The 16,004-nt window shown below is 42.4% G+C and overlaps 1 protein-coding gene and 1 non-coding gene across 2 annotated transcripts in view; both read right to left on the minus strand.

Moving 5' to 3' along the window:
- The window catches only part of PPP1R14C (protein phosphatase 1 regulatory inhibitor subunit 14C), a 108,917-nt gene that overhangs the window by 77,564 nt on the left and 15,349 nt on the right, over window positions 1-16,004 (minus strand). The window lies entirely within an intron of this gene.
- On the minus strand, window positions 8,497-8,600 carry LOC119625546 (small nucleolar RNA U13). Its single transcript, XR_005241738.1, has one exon. It is a non-coding gene; the product is annotated as a small nucleolar RNA U13 (small nucleolar RNA).

The following is a 16,004-nucleotide window of genomic DNA, read 5'->3' on the forward strand; positions in this document are numbered from 1 at the left end:
GTCTGCAGTTTTGGACTCCCACGTCCTGGCTGAGTGACCATGGGCCAGTTCCATAAGCCTCTGCGGGCCTCAATTCCTAGCACTGGCTGGCATCGGCATTATTCTAAGACTGAACAAGATAAATAAAGTATGTAAGGAACACACAGGGAGAACCAGGCATCGTCAGGTATTAAGCAGAGTTAAAGAGACTCATCTGTCTGCCAAGAGACCCATCTGTCTGCAGAAGAAGGCTGAAATTGGAAAGTAGTGCAAGACCAAGTTGGAAAGTTACAAAGAAGGGCTGTAGGGAGCTCAGACTTCATTCAGGGAGAGATCTGAGGCCCCTGAGAAGAGTCATTTTTATGGTGGCCTCTCTGAATAGCACATATACAGCAAGATGGGAGAATCTGGGGGAAGGGAGCCCAGGAGAGGGTGCCAAAGGCTCCACATGAGTGGAAAAGGCTGGGCCCGGGCACTCACCATAGGGATGGGAAAGAAAAAGGGTGGTGCCAAGTGTGGGAGAAAATGAGAGGAGCTGAAAATGAACTCTACTCATGCAATGTGGTTTCCTGGAAGACATACTGGAAGAGACATGGTATTTGTGGAAAAAATGGGGAGATCTCAATAAAGATTATCATTAGCTACCTTGTACCATTGCTGATTTCTTAGTATCGAGAAATACACAAGAAAATGTCAACATTGGAGGAAGCTGGGCGAAGGGTACATGGGGAAAACTCTGTGCTTTCTTTGCAAATCTGTAAATTAAAATTACTTCAAAACACAAAAAAACTCCATGTCTATTTGGGTGGCTCATCACATCATCAATGAAGAGGGAGGCCAGGCAAGCAGCAGTTTGGAGGTGGATGGGGAGTGGACTGAGCGGCTTAGAACACAGCACGGCTGATAGGAAGACCAAGGCCTTGCTCACACCTTGACTGTGAGAGCGACCTTGTAACCCACATCCAGCCACGTGAGGCCTCTAGATGCATCCAGCCTCCTGGGGAGGAGGTGTCATCTCCTGTTACTATCCTCATTTTTTGTCTCCAGTCAGTCTCCCCACGTCAGTTACAGCACCCCTCAAACCCCCTGCTTCTGGTTTCAGCAACTCTGCCCATCAGGAGAAGTGTCAGATGGCACTTCCAAAGAACTTCATTTTCAGGCTAAGAAGCTTCTGTTCTGAGGCCCACAATAAACCAAGGCTGCATAAGAAAAGAAAGAAGATGCCTAACATCAGCTCTCAATATCTAAATGATGAATTGAATAAGTCACACACCTAGTGATGCTCAGAGCTGGGAGTCTGCACTCAGCTGTACCTCGCTCTCTATTTCTACCCACCTCCCCATCTGCACCACAGGGCCTCGCACAGTAGGCCAGGAACGGTCTGGTGCATTAACACACACACACAAAACCACAGCTTTACAAAAGAGCTTCACCATGTCATAAAAGCACCGATGCTGGGGGTTACAGAGATCTTCTAGAAAGCTGTCCAGTCTCCCTGGTCTAGGGAAGAAATCTAATGTTTCCCATCTAGAGTGACTTTAACCATTAGTTCTAAATGTCAATGCCATATAATGAATATATAGAGAGATTATCTATAACCTATCTAATGATGAATTACCCATCTGCAAAGGGTTCCCATCTATAATTCTTTATAGACAGGTGATGAATACATAGCATAAATTCTTCAGCAAAGAAAGGGAGAGATTCTGAACACTGATAAACATTTGTTGATTTTACTTAATGACATGGTTCTGTGATCTTTAAATTCATCCCTACTTAAATAAAATATGTCTTGTGCTAAATTATGAAATCAGAAATCAGGCTGTTTGCATGAGAATAAAATTAGAGAGGAACGAGAGAAAGCCATGAAATTCCAGTCCCAGTTTGCAGCCTGAAGAAAATCCCTTAACTTTCAAATGTGTGCGTCAATCACGGATACTGTGTGGAGACGTGAGAAATCTGAGCAGCAGTGGCCCTGAAAGATCCTTTTACCATGCTATAGATGGAGTCAGGCAGAGAGGTCAGGACAGAAGATCTCTCGGGTCTCTTTTAAATGTGAGCTTCTGGGATTCTCCTTATAATAGAGTTTAGATTGTCGTTATGCTCATACAAAATTACAGAGAATCCTGCAACTATAAGACATTAGGTATGTGCAATGGTGTGCTAGATGGAGCTGGCTTGTACCAGCTCACTAGAGGCCACTGTTAAATTTTCAGGAATTTTATAAGCCAGCTGTCAAACACGATAATGAGAGAATGTTCAGGTCAGTGGAACTCCTCTGTAACATACCATGGTGGATAAACGTCATTATACATTTGTCCAAACCCATGGAATGTACAACACCTTGAGCGGACCCTCACGTAAACTACGCACTTTGGGTGATAATGGTGTGTCAACGTAGGTTCATCGATTGTGACAGATGTACCACTCCTATGGAGTGTCATGCTGGGGGAGCTGGTGGGGAGGCTGTGTTGGGGGACTGGGCAGAGAGTACATAGGAAAGGTATCTTCCTCTCGATTTTACTGTGAATCTAGAACTGCTCTAAAAAACAGATTTAAATTTTTTTTTTAATGTATTTTGAAAAAAATGTTAAATAAAAGTTAACTTTTATAGCCATAAAAAATAATAAGACCATATCACTTCCCTGCATAAAAGCTATCATACTTGGAAACAAAATTCAAATTCCTTACCGTTTAAAAAAAAAGAGTCGTACTATAACCTCCAAGGCTCTGTTTCTTCTAACCTCATTGCCTCATCGCCTATCACTCTTCTCTCTCATTTCCCTAGAATGTAGAACCCACAAGGAAGGGAAGTGACTTTTGTCTCTTTGGTCTACTTCTACATCATGGGTGCTTAACTAGCAGCCGGGCGCAGTGGCTCACGTCTGTAATCCCAGCACTTTGGGGGGCCGAGGACAGTGAATCACGAGGTCAGGAAATCGAGACCATCCTGGTTAACACAGCGAAACCCCGTCTCTACTAAAAATACAAAAAAAAAAAAATTAGCTGGGCCTGGTGGTGGTCGCCCGTAGTCCCAGCTACTTGGGAGGCTGAGCCAGGAGAATGGTGTGAACCTGGGAGGCAGAGCTTGCAGTGAGGCGAGATCGCGCCACTGCACTCCAGCCTGGGTGTCAGAGCGAGACTCCATCTCCAAAAAAAAAAAAAAAAAAAAGTAACTAGGACATGACAAAAGTGTAATGAATACGTGTTGAATTCAGTTCTCATCACCCATATTTTCTTATTCTTTCTTGTGTGGCAGATTGTATTTTCCAAAACTGGCTTCAACAATATATCCCATTCCACTTGCCTTCCTCACAAGGTGATCTCACTTGCCTTTCTTCCCATCAGAAGGTATAATCTATGTTCCTTTTCCTTGAAACCTTGTTAGAACCGTGACTAGAACAGAAGCGATACTATGTGACCTCCAAGGAAAAGTCATTAAAAGCAATACAACTTCTTCCTGATTGTATTAGGATGTTTACTCCAGAGCCCAGTCCCCATACAGCAAGGAAACCGAAATAGCACATGGAAAAGCCTGCATGCTGAAAAGCCTGAAGAGCTGACACAATGGCCCACGGCCCTAACAGTTTCCTGAATGCGGGAGTGAGTCATGTTAAAAATACATACTCAGGTCCTAAGTTTGCCACATCAATTAATTCCCCATGAGACAGAGATAAGTCACCCCCAACAAATGATGCACAAATCGGATTTGTAAGCAAAATAAATGATAGTCATTTCTTAAGCCACTAAGATGTGGGGCAGTTTGTTCCATGATATTGGTAATTAGTAAACCTTGGTTCATTCTACTTTCATCTCCTTCCCGCTTGGGCCTTTTCATATTTGATTTCATCAGCCTAGAATTTTCTTCATTCACAATTCACTTGTCCTGTGCTTTCACCTTATACAGGTCTCTGCTTATGACACCTTCTCTTTTATTCAACCATTGGGTTTGGCTGCATGTAACAACAACAATAACAACCTTTTAACAGCAGTTTGGAGACGAAATACGATTTTTTTTTCTGCCATATACAGAGAAGTCCAACACAGTTGGATATTGGCATTTGTTCAACAGTTCAAAGACGTCATACGTAAGTTCTTATTTTATTGTTTCTATTTTTAATTTTTTCTCCTCTTCTACTTACATTTCAAGAAGTAAGGAAAAGGACAAGTTTCCCATGACAACTGAATCAATTACCATTAAATTATTATTCAGACACTCCATGCAGTGAATTCATTTCCCTGGTCAAAATTTGTCATAGAATCACCTCTAACAATAATGGAAGGTTATATATATTTAAGGAGTGTAAAATATCTTATTGATAATTTTATATTGAGGCTGGGCACAGTGGCTCACACCTATAATCCCAGCACTTTGGGAGGCCATGATGGGTGGATCGCCTGAGCTCAGGAGTTCAAGACCACCCTGGGCAACATGGCGAAAACCCATTTCTACTAAAATACAAAATATTAGCTGGGCATGGTGGCGCGCACCGATAGTCCCAGCTACTTGGGAGGCTGAAGCAGGAGAATCACTTGAGCCCGGGAGGCAGATGTTGCAATGAGCCAAGATTGCACCACTGTACTCCAGCTTGGGCTACAGAGTGAGACTCTGTCTCAAATAATAATAATTTTATATCGAGCATATGTTAAAATGATAATATTTTTGATATATTGAGTTAAATATGTTACTAACATTTTTAATTAAATTATATAATTGTATAAGAAGAGTAATTATATAATAAAGTTGTAAATACTCAAAACATGACTTTCTAATTATTTGATGACATTTTCCTATTCTTATGCTCTTAAGGTTACTTCCGTCTCCTGCATCTGTATGGAGGAAGTACTTGTCCCTGCTCCTCCCCAGGGACCTCACAAGGGTCACCTGGAATTAACCATGGCGAGAACTCACACCAAGGAAACTGGGCTGCTGTGAATCAAGGGATTTTTTTCTCTCATAAGAGCCAGTTGATAAACTTTCACCAGCAACTCACTGCATATATGTGAACCTTGAAGACGAAAAAAGAAAAAAAAAAAAGGGACGCTGTATTGTGTTAGGGAGAAGGAGTAGGGGAGAGGAAAGTAAAAGGGGAAGTTAAAACCGAAAGGGAGAAAGCAAGGTGGGGGTGGAGTGGGGGAGAGGAGAGTCAGGAGGGGAGGGACCACAGAAAGGGTGGGAGGAAAGCAAGGGGGAGAGGAAGGGGGAAGGACATAAGGAGAGAAAGAGGTGAGGAGAGAAGGGGAGAAAAAGAAAGGGGAGAAGGGAGACATGGAGAGAAAGGGGGAGTTATTTTATGTGTTTAGTATCCCAAGGAAAACAAGGGTTCTATACAGGTAAATTATTTCAACCCTTTTTCTTCAAATCTCTCTAAAGGGATTCCTCGTGTGCCTGCCTTTGGGGTCTGAATGGCTCAGGTCACTCCCATGGCCAGGCGTCCTGCCGCACTGCCTCTCGGGACACGCTGCAACAGGCTCAGAGCTCTCTTTGCCTTATACAGAGTATAAGATGGCTCTGGTCTTCCAAGCTTTTTATAGATGCTCTGTCCCCTCCCTTACTGTCAGGCTGTCAGCTGTCACTTCTAGATGTTCTCCCAGGATGTATACCTAGCAGCCTAGTTTGCTGCTTCTAAATCTAGTGAACTAAAAAAGCAGAAAACCAAACTTGTTAGAAATGTGGCTAAGAGCACAGAAGCTCTACGTGGAAGCCCAAGGACCTCTGTGATAAATCAAGAACATACCCCAGCATACCCGAGAATATCATATCTCTTTAGGGTCTCAAAGCTACGCTTTCTGCTTTCTTTATTCTTTTTCTTTTCTTTTTTTAGAGACAGAGTCTTGCTCTGTCACCCAGGCTGGAGCGCAGTGGTGCGACCTCAGCTCACTGCAACCTCTGCCTCCCAGGTTCAAGCAATTCTCCTGCCTCAGCCTCCTGAGTAGCTGGGATGACAGGTGCCCCCCATCATGCCCAGCTAATTTTTTTGTATTTTTAGTAGAGACGGGGTTTGCCGTGTTGGCCAGGCTGGTCTCAAACTCCAGACCTCAAGTGATTCACCCACCTCAGCCTCCCAAAGCGCTGGGATTACAGGCGTGAGCCACTGTGCTCGGCCTAATGTTTGTATTTTTAGTAGAGATAAGGTTTCACTACGTTGGCCAGGCTGTTTTTGAACTTCTGACCTCAAGTGATTCGCCCGCCTCCGCCTCCCAAAGTGCAAGGATTACAGACGTGAGCCACGGCGCCTGACCTCTTTCTGCTTTCCTTTAGGTTCCTTCACTGGGTTCCAAATGACTGGAGTTACAAAATTCATGACTTCAAGGTTGGTGAGGTTTCACTAAATATATAAAATATTCACCTGAGACAAGCTGAAAAGGAAAATGGACATGACATTAACTAAATAGAAAAGAGAATCACAGTCCCATCATGGAAGTAACATTAAGCACCAGCCGCCCTGTTCCCTTAGCAATCTGCTTCCTCCTCCTAAGGAGGGGAAGCTACGAGGCTGCCTCTCACAGTGGCCCCAAAAGGCTTCAGAGCAGCTCAAACTGCAGCCACCGGACATGGGCAGTGGTGGACAATAAGTGCTGCTGGAGGCAGCCCCTTTTTCCAACAGCTACCTCCTGGAGCTGGCCCCAGTTTGGGGATCTGCTTGTCCCTTGCCCCTCTTTGTTCACATCCATCCCCAGAGGAAAGGAGGAACAAAGAGACCCTGGGACATAACCCCAGGCCCTGGTGTCACCAAGCAAGATGGCACCATGGGAGAAGCCTCTAGGGCTCTTCTGTTCCCCAGGGGGCAGTTACCAAGAAGAGCAGCACTTGGCCAGGCACAGTGGCTCAAGCCTGTAATCCCAGCACTTTGGGAGACCAAGACGAGCGGATCACGAGGTCAGGAGATCGAGACCATCCTGGCTAACACGGTGAAACCCCATCTCTACTAAAAATACAAAAACTTAGCCGGGCGTGGTGGTGGGCACCTGTAGTCCCAGCTACTAAGGAGACTGAGGCAGAAGAATGGCATGAACTTGGCAGGCAGAGCCTGCAGTGAGCCGAGATCATGCCACTGCACTCCAGCCTGGGTGACAAAGCGAGACTCCATTTCAAAAAAAAAAGAAGAGCAGTATGCGGCATGTGACACATGGTATGTGGCACGTGGCCCACTCACAATGCGATCTGGTGTACTGGCACTGACTGGCACATCCAGAGTCCACACCAACCTCCTGAAAATGCATTCCTCTATTTTTCTAAACTTGGTCTTTGGTCTGGCACTAAATTTTGAAAATGAGAAAAGTACTTAACTTCTCGCTGAATTCACTGTATGAAATACTGCACTTCACATTTATTTTCATCTCTTTTTCTTTGTAGGGTTTTGTTTGTTTTAAAATAGTCTGATAGCAACATAAAAGTTCTAATTCTTAGGCCTGTTGCCTGTTTATCCAGGCTGTCACACACAAAAATTTTAAATAACTATAACAGAACAATAAAGCTCTCTCAGACGCGGAGGAATATTCTCAAAATTACCCTCCTTGCACTGAGTGTTTAACTTGCAAAGAAAGAAACAACAAATGTTATAAAATTAAAAATAGAAACTCCGGAAATAATCCTATTATTTCAGTTCTACTTTATGCCTACCACATAGTAGGCCCATAAAAGATATTTATTGTATGACTGGCTGGATGGTTAAATGATACAGTACTGCCAACTGGACAATCTGAGGTCAACCAACCTTCCCCAAGGACTTTAGCCAAAAGAACTGGTTCAGAAACATATTTGGGCCTAGAGAAGAAATGTAATTAACTAGGCAAGTCGAGTCTTCTCTAACATAAAATCAGAGCATCTTTTCTTGGAGTGGGAGCCCAGATATTTTAAAACTCTTGCCTAAAGGCAAGTTCAGACCTGTCCACCAACCAACTGGTATTTATTGAATATTTACAGCACAGGGGCCACTGCCAGGAAATGCAGATGGAGTATAGTGAGCAAGACAGAAAGGCTCCACCTAATATTCGAACATACTCACTAGAATCTATATAGAGCCACACATATAAGGTCTCCTGTCTTAGTCAGTTTGAGCTGCTTTAACAGACTACCACAGACTGGTAGTTTAAACAACAGAAATATATTTCTCACCATTCTGGAAGTTGGGAAGTTCAAGATCAAGGTGCCACAGATCCCATGTCTGGTGAGAGCCAACTTCCTGGTTTGCAGATAGCTAACTTCTCAATGTGTTCTCCCATGATGCAGAGCAGAGAAAGAGAGCTCTCTTGTGTCTTTTATAAGGGCACTAATCCCATTCATGAGTGCTCCACCCTCAGGACATAATCACCTCTGAAAGGCCCTTCTCCCAGTACTATAATATTGGGGCTTAGGATTCCAACATATAAATTTTAGGGGGATATAAACATTCAATCTACAGTATCCCCTGATTTGTAACTACAGTGCAGTGAGAGAAGATGATCTTTAAATGAATGGTACTGGGTCAACTGGATGTCCAAGTGGAAAAAAAAGAATTTTTTTTTCCAAATTCAGGGCAGATGGGTAATGTGCCAATGTCGTAACAAGGTTCAAGGCTGGTACATCTCACACATGCGTGTGAATACCCAGTCATCATGCTCATGTACTACAAAAGTACAGTACTGCCAACTGAACAATCTGAGGTCAACCAACCTTCCCCAAGGACTTTAGCCAAAAGAACTGGTCCAGAAACATATTTGGGCCTAGAGAAGAAATGTAATTAACTAGGCAAGTCAAGTCTTCTCTAACACAAAATCTGAGTATCTTTTCTTGGAGTGGGAGCCCAGATATTTTAAAACTCTTGCCTAAAGGCAAATTCAGACCTGTCCATTATACCACACATAATCTTAATCTTAATCTCTACATTATACCACACATAAAAATGAATTTCAGATGGATTACAGATCTATATATAAAAGGTAAAATAATGAAGCATCAAAAAGGTAACATAGGAAAAACATTTTCATGACCTTGTAGCAGACAAGGGCTTCTTAAATAGGTTGAAAATATACCAAATACAAAGGAAAAAGCTGACAAATTGGAAAATATTAAGATTAAGAGCCTCTGTGCCTCAAAAGTCACCATTCAGAGAGTGAAAAAGGCAATTCACAAAGTGGAACACATATTTCCAACAAAGGGCTCTTATCTAGACTGTAAGAGATCAATGTCCAGGATATATAAAAGACAACCCAAACCCAAAGTTGTTGTTTTTTCTCTTTGAAATGGGCAAAAGAATCGAACAAGCACTTCACAAAGAGGATATCCAAAGGCCAGTAAACATATGAAAAGGGGCTGGACTTGACTAGTCATCAGTTAAATGTAAATTTGAACCATAATGCAATACCACTATATACATAATGGACGGCTAAATGAAAAAGTCAGAAGATAGCAAGTGTAGGTGAGGATGGAAAACAATCAGGACTTTCACATAGTGTCGTGGGCATGTACATTGGTGCAGTTACTTAAGAAATCATCTGAGAGTACCTAGCAATGCTGAATATATACATACTCTATAAACCAGCAATTTTGCAACTCTGTATATAAGCCAACAGAAATGCAGACATAGGTTCACCAAAAGACACATGCAATAATATTCACAGAAGCGCAATTCAGAATAGCTCAAAACTGAAAGCCTTCCAAATGTCCATCAAAAGTAGAATCAATAAAAAAACAATTGTGACATATTCACACATGGAGTACTATGTGGCAACGGAAATGCTCAAACCTCAAATGACATGCAGCAATGTGGGTATCTCACACATCTAATGTTGAACAACAACAACAACAGAAACAGACATAAAAGCTTTTAAGAAGGCAAAATTAATCAGATGACCTTGGAGGGAGGGCAGGGAGCTAATAACGGGATGAGCACACATGAGGGACCCCTGCAGTGCTGGCACTATTCCATTTCCTGATCTGGAAGGTGGGTGGCTTCAATTTGACAAAATTCATCAACTGTGCACTTGCACTTGGGTTTTGTGTACTTTGCATGTTATACTACAATAAAAAGGGTTTGTTTGTTTGTTTGTTTTGAGACGGAGTCTCGCTCTGTCGCCCAGGCTGGAGTGCAGTGACGTGATCTCTGCTCACTGCAAGCTCCGCCTCCCAGGTTCATGCCATTCTCCTGCCTCAGCCTCCCAAGTAGGTGGGACTACAGGCTCCAGCCACGACGCCTGGCTAGTTTTTTGTACTTTTAGTAGAGACGGGGTTTCACCATGTTAGCCAGGATGGTCTCGATCTCCTGACCTCGTGATCCGCCTGCCTCAGCCTCCCAAAGTGCTGGGATTACAGGCATGAACCACAGCGCCCGGCCTACAATAAAAAGTTTTTAGGAAAATACTCTCATTCACATCTTCACCTCACAGTTCTTTCTGTTCCTAGTCCCTTGGTCATGCCAAAATTCATCCTGCCACAGGGTGTTTGCATGAACTGAGTCCAGTATGTCCCCCCAGGGCTTTGCACACCGCTGGTGCCATCCCTCATCATGCAGACCCAGATACAAATGCAATGAACTTCCTCAAAGAAGCCCTTCCTGGCCCCACTAACCTGGCCACAGTCTCTCACTCATTATCCTATTAGCTTTTTTTTTTTTCCTAGCACTATTCATGAGGTGAAGCCATTCTGATTTACTCATTTGCATTTGTTTTTAAGAGCACAGGGACTCTTTCGCTGTTGTATCTAAGCACCTGTGTCCCTAGCACCTAAAAGTGCATGTGGCATTTTGACCTCACTAATTTCTAACATATATCCAAACAAAAGTCCACCCACAAGTGTTTATACCAGGCTTACTCGTAATCATCAAAAACTAAAGCAACCAAGAAGTCCTTCAAGAGCCAAGTGGATAAACTGTGGTACATTTATACAATGGCATCTTATTCAGCCATAAAAAGAATTGAGCTATCAAGCCACAAAAAAAAACCACACAGATAAATCTTAAATGTATATTGCGTAGTGAAAGAAGTTAGTCTGAAAATGCTGTATACTGTATGATTTCAATTATATGACATACTGGAAAAGGCAAAACAATAGCAATAGGAAAGGGATCAGTGGTTCAGGAAGAAATGGTGGAGGTTGGCCTGGCACTGTGGCTCTTGCCTGTAATCCCAGCACTTTGGGAGGCCCAGGTGGGCAGATCACCTGAGGTTAGGAGTTGGAGACCAGCCTGGCCAACATGGCGAAATCCCGTCTCTACTAAAAATACAAAAATTAGCTGGATGTTGTGGTGCGCGCCTGTAGTCCCAGCTACTGGGGAGGCTGAGGCAGAAGAATCACTTGAACCCAGGAGGCAGAGGTTGCAGTGAGCTGAGATCACACCACTGCACTCCAGCCTGGGCGACAAAGCAAGACTCCGTCTCAAAAATAAAAGAAAACAAAACAAAATGAAAGAAAACAAAATAAAAGAAAAGAAAACAAAAGAAAAGGAGGAGGGTAAATGGGTAAAGCATAGGAGATAGTTTAGGAGGTGCAACTATTCTGTTTGATACTGTAAGGGTGGATACATGACACTATGCATTTGTTAAAATCCATAGGACTGATTCCACAAAGAATGAATCTTAATGTACAATATATACAAATTTAAAAAATCATTTAGGAGATTGCGGGATCCCAGGATGGAATGCAGAATGTGATAAAACAATCTATCTATATTACAAATGTATGCAACAACCTCACTGAAGGGGATAGGGGAAAAGGGTGCTAACCGAAGTAACTAGAAATAAGTAGAGTCTGTTAAAATCAAATGCAAAAGGAGTGCATGTAAGCACCATCTTCTAGTTGATAAAGTTGTTTCCCATAGGGATTGAGTTAACAATTCTGATATTGCTGTACATGTACACTACAACTGAACAATTAAGGGAATGGTTACGGGTGGTGGGAACCACAGGTTTGTCTCTGTTACAGTAGGAGTTTAAAGACAGGGAAAGAAAGGGGACTAACACGACCCATGTGGTAATGGATTAGAATCAAAGACATCAAATGAGCTGATGTTTAGCTTGATGTAGATGCTGATGGTTACATATGGAAATATTTGTAGATATATATACACAAATTAGAATACACATATATCTTTTCTTGCTGTCATGTGAGAGATCTTAGAAACAATGACATTTCAGTAGCAATAAGTACACCTTGCATCCCTTATGTTGGTTTTCTTGGTTACTTTTCCTTTTTTTTTTTTTTGAGACGGAGCTTCACCCTGTCACCCAGGCTGCAGTGCAGTGGCGCCATCTCTGCTCACTGCAAGCTCCGCCTCCCGGGTTCACATCATTCACCTGCCTCAGCCTCCTGAGTAGCTGGGACTACAGGCACCCACCACCATGCCCGACTAATTTTTTGTATTTTTAGTAGAGACGGGGTTTCACCATGTTAGCCAGGATGGTCTTGACCTTGTCACCTCGTGATCCATCCGCCTCAGCCTCCCAAAGTGTTGGGATCACAGGCTTGAGCCACCACGCCCGGCCCCTTTTTTTTTTTTTTGGAGACAGAGTCTTGCTCTGTCACCCAGGTTGGAGTGCAATGGCATGATCTCAGCTCACTGCAACCTCCGCCTCCTGGATTCAAGCGATTCTCCTGTCTCAGCCTCCCGAGTAGCTGGGATTACAGGAGCATGCCACCACGCCTGGCTAATTTTTGTATTTTTAGTAGAGATGGGGTTTTGCCGTGTTGGCCAGGCTAATCTCAAACTCCTGACCTCAGATAATCTGCCCTCTTTGGCCTCCCAAAGTGCTGGGATTACAGGCATGAGCCACCGCACCTGGCCATACCTTGGTTTCTAATAACAATCTCTAATAAAAGGAACCAGGGCTCCTTGGAGAAATGACTGACTCTGAATCTGGGGCAGAAGACATACAAGATGAGCCTAGAGTATTTTATAGTGCTAGAAAGTAAAGAAGCATTCAAGTATTGTAGTGCTAGAAAGTAAAGAAGTATTAAATACACATACACACACGATCATGGGGGTATGTCAAAGGAACACAAGAACCAATAGAAACAGCTCCCAGTAGCCAAAGCTGGAATAATATGGGCTATGAAATAAAGTAATATTGAATTATAATCCAAGGCAAACAAGAAATATCCATGATCTATACTGACATAAATAAAGCAGACTAAGTAAACAAATAAGGAAGAAGAGACAAATCTCCCATGCAAAAGAATTCCATATAAATTATGTAGCTACACAATGAGGCAGAACGTAACTTCCCATTACTTAAGAATGAGCTATACATAGTGATTTTCTTCCAAAGAATAGTGTGGAAAGAGAGGGAGTAACTGTACAGTGAAGAAGCCTGACAGACACTATCTCAGCCAGGTGCTCAAGGTGAATATCAACAGGTGAAAAAATATATATATATAAAAAATATGTACCTAGAAGACAGATTCAAATGATACATGATAACTATTAGTAGTGTTTTTTAGTATCGTTGTGGGTAATTTATTTTGTTTATCTGTTTTGTGCAATGCGCATATTGACAGGATGTACCTTGACAGAATGTGATAAAATGTTTCTTTACCTTTTGGGTCTTCCTCCCTCAAACCCATAAACATGAGAAAACATCAGACAAATGCCATTTGAGGGGCATTCTACACAATACCTAACAAGTACTCCACAATACTGTCAAGGTCATCCAAAACAAAGGAAGGCTGAGAAACTGGCATAGCCAAGGGAGTCTAAGGAGACATGCCAGGTAAATGCAATGTGGTGTCCCGGATGGGATCCTGGAACAGAAAAAGGACTCTAGGCAAAAACGAAAGAATCTGAATAAAATATGGACTTTAGAGAATAATAATGTATCAATATTGGTTCATTGATTGTGACAAATGTATAATTTTAACATATGTTGCTAACAGGTAAAACCTGTTGCAGAATATACGGGAACTGTGTTCTGTCTTCGCAATTTTTCTGTAAATCTAAAACCATCTAAAACATAAAGCTTATTTGTTGAAGAAAAAAAAAAAAGAAAAAAAGAATGCCTGGCAGAGACAGATGAAGGGACTAGTGGATGGATATTGGAAGAAGGGACAGAAGGACAGCGCATTGTATGATAGAAGGATGGACGGATGCTGGGATGGCTGATGGACGGATAATTGACAGAGTGGCTTAGAAAGCCGAGAGCACACAGGCCGGGCGCAGTGGCTCACACCTGTAATCCCAACACTTTGGGAGGCCGAGGTGGGCGGATCACGAGGTCAGGAGATTCAGACCATCCTGGCTAACACGGTGAAAACCTGTCTCTACTAAAAATACAAAAAATTAGCCGGGCGTGGTGGCAGCACCTGTAGTCCCAGCTACTCGGGAGGCTGAGGCAGGAGAATGGCGTGAACCCGGGAGGCGGAGCTTGCAGTGAGCCGAGATCGCGCCACTGCACTCCAGCCTGGGCGACAGAGCGAGACTCCGTCAAAAAAAGGGGGGGAATGGGAGGGGAGGGGAGGGGGCTGAGAGCACACAAGACAAAAACTGGAATGGGCACTTGGAATTTAGCAACATGGAGGTCATGAACCTTCTGGGTGGAAAAGAAGGACAAGCCACACCGCAGTGGCTAAGTGGTGCACAGAAGTTGGTAAAATGCGATCAAAGGAATATAGACAATCTCTCTGTCAAATGTGGCTGAAGAGAGGAAGAGAGAGAAAGGCTTTTGTGTGTATTTGTATTCTAATAGTCTACTGAGGTATAATTTACATATCATAAACTGCACAGATCTTCAATATACAGTCTATGACTCTTGAAACAAAGGAACAGCTGATGATACAGAAGTCAGCCCCTGAGCAGTTAGAAGGGGCTGGGCTCCAGAAGGAAGTTGAAAAGTGATCCAACCTTCCTTTTAACTTTCCTTCCGTCCTGTGGGTGGTGGTACCATCCTCATCCTCAGAGACTGTCTTTCTGGCCCCCCAAAAATGAAGACACCAAAGGAGTCTTCCAAAGTGTTATGTGTTCTATCTAAAGTGTTAAGGCTGCTTCCTCTGAAAATATAAAGAATCTAATATAAACAAATTTACTGGCTTTTTCTTCCTTATTTATAATTTTTTAAAAATTTAAAACCCATCTTCCTCAAAAAGAGAAGATGGAAAAAACACCAATCAAGCTATTCCAAACATTGTAAAGCTCTGTGGCAGGAGAGGGCTTGTGCCCCTTTCTCACCCACAACAATAAAACAGTGGGATACTCATGCCCGCCCCTTCTAAAAAACAACTTTGAAGTTATTCTCTTATAGGAGAAATACATGTGCATTGCACAAAACAGATAAAATAAATTACCCACAATTATACTAAAAAGCACTACTAATAGTTACCATGTATCATCCGAATCTCTTTTTTAGGTACATATAAAAGATATCCTATGAAAAAAGAGTTTTACCTAGAATACATGTTATCTATTATTAGTTAATTCAATGTGATAGAGCTCCTACTACAGAACGGTAATTATCTTGAAGTAATCCAACAAGAGTTTTCATTCTGGAGTGTTGATTAGATTATTTTACATTCATAAAACCTGGTGTGTGACCAAATTTGCAATCAAGGTAGAAACTCCACCAATATTCCATAATAAAAAAATCTCATAAGCCTCTGCCCCTCATTGGGTCAAAGAACAACCTTTAATTTGAATACATAGATTAACAAGGCAGAATTAGTTATAGCAAAAGCATAGTAGATGTTGCTAATAATACCTTCATAAATATTCTGAGCTTTTGGGGGGATGGTTTTTCATATTATTAATCCTCAAAATTTCTCTGAAAGGATTAGATCATTTAAAAGTGGAAATTAAAGTTAGCCAAGGAATGATGACTGACAATCACTCTTAATAAAGGTAGGTAGTGGGCAGCCTGCTCATCCTTCTAGACAGACCAAGCCAGCTCTCCTACCCCAGGAAGATGGGAGGGTCTATCTTAGAAGGCAATGTCTCTGTTATGGTTTGAATGTCCCCATCAAAAGGCATGTTGGAACCTTAATTCCCAGTGCAGCAATGTTGGTAGGTGGAAACTTTAAGAGGTGGAACTTAATGGGAAGAGCTTGGGTCACAGAGACTCCA

This window comes from Chlorocebus sabaeus, chromosome 13, assembly GCF_047675955.1.
Source record: "Chlorocebus sabaeus isolate Y175 chromosome 13, mChlSab1.0.hap1, whole genome shotgun sequence".
Lineage (NCBI taxonomy): Eukaryota > Metazoa > Chordata > Mammalia > Primates > Cercopithecidae > Chlorocebus > Chlorocebus sabaeus.